Raw genomic sequence first — 7,008 nt, 5'->3', positions numbered from 1 at the left:
AGGATTCAGGCCCCACCAATCATAGCACCACATTTTGAATTTGGCGCAAGCCGTGAGCCAATCACAGCTCTCAAACTGGCAGCCAATCAGGAGTGGTGGTGGTGAGCCAATCCCGGCTCGCCGTGTCATAGCCCTGCCCCCTGGCACTGGCTTATATTAGCCAGCGCCGGATCTCAGTTCATTGGCCGGGAGGGAGCGGAGAAGAGCTCCTGAAGATTGAAGATAGAAGAAGGTGCCGGAAGTCCTGGAGAGTGACGGCAGATGTGAAAGAGCTGTTACATTGTAAAACCCCACTGGTACTAGGTATGCAAAATCTGCAGTCACTGTGTATAGTGCATCACACTTACTCTGCCCCGGCTGGTCATGGGTTCAGGCACAGATACCAGAGGGTCCCCTGAATAATCAGGTGTTTAATTACAGGTGCATTGTGGGAGTGGACAATTTGGTGAGTCTTGCATTTGCTTTTTGCAGACTGATCTGTCTAACTGTGAGTTGGGCTGTTAACCCCTTCTGCATACCCTCCAACTGTACCTTTTTAATAGGTACAGTACCTTTTTTTCATGGTCTGTACCGATTTTTGGCTCTCCAAACTTCCATTGAAAGTATAGGGAAAGGTGCGTGGCCACGCCCCCTTTACCCGTGGTCACGCCCCTTTTTCGGATTTGTACCGATTTTTCTGTGTAAAATGTTGGAGGGTATGCTTCTGTGCTGCAAGCTGTAGGCTGCTGGTTCAGTGCTATTCAACTCCAGCAAACATTTTACTTTTATCAAAGTCATGCTGGCACCTGTAGTACCACAGTTGATTTGTGCTTGCAGTTCCAGGGTATTACAACATGGCGCCGCCTGCCGGGTGAAGTACAAGGAGCCGACGGCTGTTGGTGAAGACGTCGGAAGCCCTGGGACAGCGGTGTGTGACGGAAAAGAGCTTTTGCCAGCCACCGCTGCCCAGGTGAAGACTCCAGGAAACCTGGAGGTGGTGGGAGCCATCCTGCCTCCTTCGAAGACCACAAGGTGGGCGAGGCAGGACCAGGCTTGGTCCAGCCACAGCCCTTAGGATGGGTAAGTCCAAACGGATCCCCCCACCCTAGACCACCAGGGTTCAGGAGCTAGGCCCGTGGGTATAGCAGGCACTAGACCTGAGGCGCGGTAGGCGGGCACTAGGCCCGGGGGACATAAGGGGGATTAGGCCCTAAAGAAGTGTGCATTAGGTGGGCATTAGGCCTGGGAGTGATACGGGCATTAGGCCCAATAGAATTGAGCACATGTCGAGCACTAAGTCCTTAGAGATAGTGGTCAGGAAGCCCAAAACTATTGTGTGGACAATAGGGTTGGTATAGGCAGGGCTAGTAGTCTTACATGGTGCGATTAACCGCAGGAGTGGTAAGTCAGCACTAGGCCGTGGTATCTCTTGATCCGGTGCTAGGCCACAGGTTGGATAAGTCGGCGCAACGCTGCAGGTGTGGTAAGTCGGTGCTAGGCCGTGGTATCTCTTGAGTTGGCGCTAGGCCGCCGGTGTGGTAAGTCGGCACTATGCCACAGGTGTGGTTAGTCGGTGCTAGGCCGTGGTATCTCTTGATCCGCTGCTAGGCCGCAGGTTGTGTAAGTTGGCGCTAGGCTGTAGTATCTTTGATCTGGCTCTAGGCTGCTAGACCCCTAGGTTTAGGGTGTATAGTGAGGCCCTCATTAAAGGTAAACTGTGGTAAATTCTCAGTTTTTCCCCACAGCCAGGCCCCCCTCATTAAAGGGAGGCTGTCGGAAGATACGCGTTGGTGAGTATCATAAGGTTGAAACAGTATAACCGCATTATGTCATAACCTCTGCATAGTGTCTCCCCATCGTATCACGCAAGCAGCGCCACGTCAGTGGGCTGCCTCGTTGTGTTCTATTACAGGAGTCAAAGAAGAAGAAGAGCCTGTCATGGCAGGAACCCAAGGTTATATCCGGTGAGCATAATTGTGTTTCGTGTGTCATCTGTATGTGTATGTTGTCCCTTTTCCCATTTCTCCTTTGGGCATTTTCATTTAGGGTCACGCCTGGTGCTTTGCACCACAACAGGGCAACCAGTCTGAGGCCACAAGTGCCAATGATGACGATTCACTGAGCCCAGTGGAGGTCATCCCTACGTCGCATCTCACATTCTTTCCAGGTTACCCCAGGAAGCTCCCGTCTGTGTCCGAGACGCATTCCAGTGCCGTCCAAGTCGTCTCGACGGACTGAAGGTGGGACCGGGAGGTGTCAGGTGAGTGAGTTAGTCTCAGGGGTTCACCAAGCCCTCCACCCATTAGTACCATCAGCGAAAGCTTTATTTTGTGAAAAGTATCACATACAATAGTCTTCCACAATGGCGTAGCTATAGTAGGTGCAGGTGTTACAGGGCCCGACTCTTCCCCTGGACCCAGTTACACTGCTCTCTATCTTCACTCACGTCCCAGCATGGCCACGCCTCCACCCAGCATCACTGATTGATTGATTGATTGATTAATGAGAGTAAGAGCTGGCCAGGTAACACACAGCCACATACACACCGTTATATCTACATCATTGTATATAATAATCTATATGCCTCACATTAATGTATATACAGCATCTGGATGCTTCACATCAGTGTATATACAGCATCTGCATGCCTCGCATCAGCATATATACAGCATCTGTCCGCACTTTCTCTTACCAAAAGTTTACCCAGTCACCCGAGTCTCCTGCAAGAGCCATAATACTGGACGGATTATGCAGTGAAACATAATATTTCTTATATTCCACTTTAGGATTAGGAAGACTATATATTTTATTTTTTTATATATTTTTATGTTTATAAAACTTACTATAATATGATCACCATTCACTTAATCATTTATGTTAACTAAGCAGCAGATAGTGAAAACATTAGATCATTTACAGTCATAAAGGGAAAACTGACAAATAATTTGCATAACATAACAATATATATTTTTAGACAAACGGAGAGTTATGGTAGACTTACCACTGTTAACTCTCTTTCTGCGAGGTACATTAGGTACCACAGGGAAACATCAGGGTGTAGAGTGGATCTGGATCCAGAGGCACCAATAGGCAAAGCTTTAGCTGTCCCAGTATGCATTGGGGCCTCCTCTATAACCCCGCCTCCAGGCACTGAGAGCTCAGTTTTGATAACCAGTCCAATGCAGGAGCAGGCAAGAGAGAAGGCAGATGTTAGTCACATAAGAACACATTCTCACGACAACAGGAGAAGGTACCTTATGCCATACAAACCTGAAGAAGCCAGGTGCGTCAGGATGGGTGCCCTGTGGAACCCAATGTACCTCGCAGAGAGTTAACAATGCTAAGTCTGACATAACTCTCCTTTTCTACAGTAGGTTACATTGGTTTCCACAGGAAAGCATCGGGGATGTCTTAAAGTAATTCCTCAAGGGAGGGGATGCGCCTAAGCGGATGTGAGAATCCGGTGTCCAAAGGAAGCATCCTGGGAGGCAAAGGTATCAAAGGCATAGAACCTAAGAAACATGTTCACAGAGGACCATGTAGACACCTTGCACAATTGTTCTGCGGATGTGCCACTGCAGGCCGCCCAAGAAGGTCCAACAGACTGGGTAGAATGGGCCTTAATCACAGCAGCATATGCAATCACTATTCTAATCCATCTGGCCAAGGTTTGCTTATTCGCAGGTCAGCCACATTTGTGGCATCAGATCATCTAATAGAGGCAGACCTGTCCACATAGACACAAAGAGCCCTAACCACATCCAAAGACCGTTCTTTAGCTGACAAGTCTGAAGAAATAAAGGCTGGGACAATAATCTCTTGGTTCAGGTTTAAAGTTGACATCACCTTAGGCAAGTAACTGGGCGTGGTCCTGAGAACCACCCTGTCACGGTAGAAAATCAGAAAGGGCGGACGACAGGACAAAGCGCCTAAGTCCAATACCCTTCTTGCGGAAGCAATAGCCAGCAAGAACAGGACCTTGGCCACCGAGACTCTTGAAGGGCTTTCAATACAATAGACAGGTCCCATGGAGCCACTGGAGGGACATAGGAAGGCTGAATATGTAGAACACCCTGAGTGAAAGTATGAACATCAGGTATAGAGGCAATCTTGTGCTGAAACCATACCAACAAGGCAGAAATGTGAACCTTGAGGGAGGCCAGACGAAGACCTAAGTCTAAGCCTCTTTGTAGAAAAGCCAGAATTCTGGACATTCTGAATCTATAAGCATCATAATTCTTATCAGCACACCAGGTGAAGTAAGAATGCCAAACCCTGTAATAGATCCGGGCAGAGGCCAGTTTGTGAGCCTTCAGCATAGTCTGAATGACTGCCTCAGTAAATCCTTTGGCCCTTAGGAGTGATGCTTTGAGAAGCCAAGCCGTCAAAGCCAGTCTGGCCAGGTCTGGGTAGAGACAAGGGCCCTGTACGAAGAGGTCTTGACGCTGAGGAAGTAGAAGGGGACGCTCTGTCGATAGACCCTGCAGGTCTGAGAACCAATGCCATCTGGGCCATGCTGAAGTGACTAGAATTAGCATTCCTCCTTGCTTGAACTTCCGCAGTACTCTGGGCAGGAGTGACACTGGAGGGAATATGTAAGGCAGTTGAAAGTTCCACAGAACTACCAGTGCATCCACGAACGCTGCCTGAAGATCCCTGGTCCTTGATCCGAAGACCGTAGCATATTGATTGTGTTGAGATGAGGGCCACGTCTGGCAGACCCCATCTGTCTACCAGGAGTTGAAAGACTTCGGGGTGAAGGCTTCACTCTCCAGAGTGAATGTCCTGGTGACTGAGGAAGTCCGCTTCGCAGTTCAGGACGCCTGGGATGAACACTGCCGATATAGCTGGTAGATGGCGTTCTGCCCAACATAGGATTTTGGACACCTTCAAGATTGCTGCCCTGATGGCGTGGTCTGAATATACCTGAACAGGCCTGTTCTGTACCAGAGGCAGGGTGAGAGACAGTGCACTGAACACTGCCCTCAGCGCCAGAATATTGATCCGAAGTAGTGATTCTTCCTTGGTCCAACGACCCTGAAAGGAGTGTTGCTCCAACACCGCTCCACATCCCCAAAGACTGGCATCAGTTGTCAGTAGGACCCAGTTGGGGATCCAGAAGGGACGACCCCTGCTCAATTGCTGGTCCTGGATCCACAAGACAGCGACAGACGAACCTTCGGAGTCAAAGAGACCATTTGGTAGCTTATCTCATGAGGTAGGCCGTTCCACTTGGAGAGGATCAATTGAGGACAAGAGTGAAATTGAGAGTACTCTACTATGTCGAAGGACGACACCATCAGGCCAAGTACTTGCTTCGCCAAGTGTATTGACACTCTGGGCCGATGAAGGAAGCGCCTTATCCTGTCCTGAAGTTTCAGGACTTTGTCTGGAGACAGGAACAGTCTCTGACTGTGTGTATCCAAAAGTGCCCCTATATGCACCATGCTCTGAGCTGGGACTAGCGAGGACTTTTTCCAATGTATTAGCCACCAGTGGGCTTGCAGGAAAGTCACTGCCAGTTGTATATGACTGAGGAGGACTTTGTGTGAACTTGCCAGAATCAGTAAGTCATCCAGGTATGGGAGGATTCTGATTCCCTGGCGACGGAGGTGGGCCATCATAATGGCCATGACCTTGGTAAAGATCCGAGGAGCCGTAGCCAGTCCAAATGGCAGAGCCTGGAATTGGTAGTGAAGGTCGCCAATAGCAAACTGCAGGAACTGCTGATGCGAGATGGCAATACGAATATGCAGATATGCATCTTGTATATCCAGGGATACCATATAGTGTCCGGGTTTCATAGCCAGCACTATTGAGCGCAGTGTTTCCATACGAAACTTGGACATTCTCATAAACTTGTTCAAAGATTTGAGGTTGAGTATAGGCTGGTAGGACCCATTGGGTTTGGGACCAGAAACAGGATCGAGTAATAACCTCTGCCCTTCTGGGGGTGAGGAACCGGCACAACCACTCCTGTGCTCAGGAGGGAACTTACAACCATTTGTAGAGCCTGCGCTTTCAACGGATCCAATGGGAGAGCCGTTGTGCAGAACTGGTGAGGGGGACGTCTCTTGAATGAGACAGCGTACCCGTGAGAGACAACTTCCAGTACCCAAGTGTCTGAAGTGGTCGTGATCCAGACCTGGGTGAACTGTACAAGTTGGCCTCCCACCCCGGGGTCCCCCAGGGGGAGGCCCGCCCTGTCATGCAGCAGGCTGCCGGGCTGCCCAAGAATGCTTCGCCTTGGGCTTGGAGGTTTTGGAAACGCAAGATTGTCTAGGGTATGTCTGACCTTTCGCTTTCCCTTGAGGCCAAAAGGAACGAAAAGTGGTACTTTTGAGAAGGATTAGTAGTGGGGAGAAAAGCTGTCTTAGCAGCTGCCAGTTAAGACACAATTTTATTTAGGTCTTCCCCAAACAAAATGTCCCCAGTGAAGGGGAGGACTTCCAAAGTCTTTTTGGAGTCCAAGTCCACTTTCCACGACCTCAAACACAGTATGCAGTGCGCCAGGACAGACGTAGCTGACGCCTTGGCTGCCAATACTCCCACCTAAGAGGATGCTTCTTGAATGTAATAAGAAGCGGTGGTAATATATATAAGACAGGTATTGTCTGGCATTTTGAGCGATATTCTCAGGCAGCTCTTCCTCTAATGCCTGAACCCACGCTTCAATTCCTTTTGCAGCCTAAGAGGCAGCTATAGTGGGTCTATGAATAGACCCTGTAAGGGAATATACAAATTTCAGGCATCCCTCAACACACTTATTTGTCGGCTCCCTCAGTGAGGTGACAGTGGTGACAGGCAGAGTGGATGACACCACTAGGCGGGTGACATGAGAATCCACCAGTGGTGGAGTCTCCCATTTATTACACAACTCTGTAGGGAGAGAGTAGAGAGCCAAGGCCCATTTGGGAATAGGGAATTTCTTCCCTGGATTAGACCAGGCTTCCCGCCTGATGTCCACTAGATGATCAGAATGGGGTAATACAGTTTTAACTACCTTCTGCTGTTTAAACAGTTTTCTTT

The 7,008-nt window shown here is 49.3% G+C and overlaps 1 long non-coding RNA gene across 1 annotated transcript; it reads left to right on the top strand.

Moving 5' to 3' along the window:
• Positions 1 to 201: 201 nt before the first annotated feature.
• LOC134965594 (uncharacterized) lies at positions 202 to 1,771 on the top strand. The gene is made up of 3 exons (XR_010188451.1): positions 202 to 303; positions 817 to 1,059; positions 1,725 to 1,771. It is a non-coding gene; the product is annotated as an uncharacterized LOC134965594 (long non-coding RNA).
• The last annotated feature ends 5,237 nt before the right edge of the window (positions 1,772 to 7,008 follow it).

The sequence above is a fragment of the Pseudophryne corroboree genome, chromosome 10, assembly GCF_028390025.1.
Source record: "Pseudophryne corroboree isolate aPseCor3 chromosome 10, aPseCor3.hap2, whole genome shotgun sequence".
Lineage (NCBI taxonomy): Eukaryota > Metazoa > Chordata > Amphibia > Anura > Myobatrachidae > Pseudophryne > Pseudophryne corroboree.
Note: the sequence above shows the minus strand (reverse complement) of the source record. Positions and strands in the feature narration are given on the sequence as shown.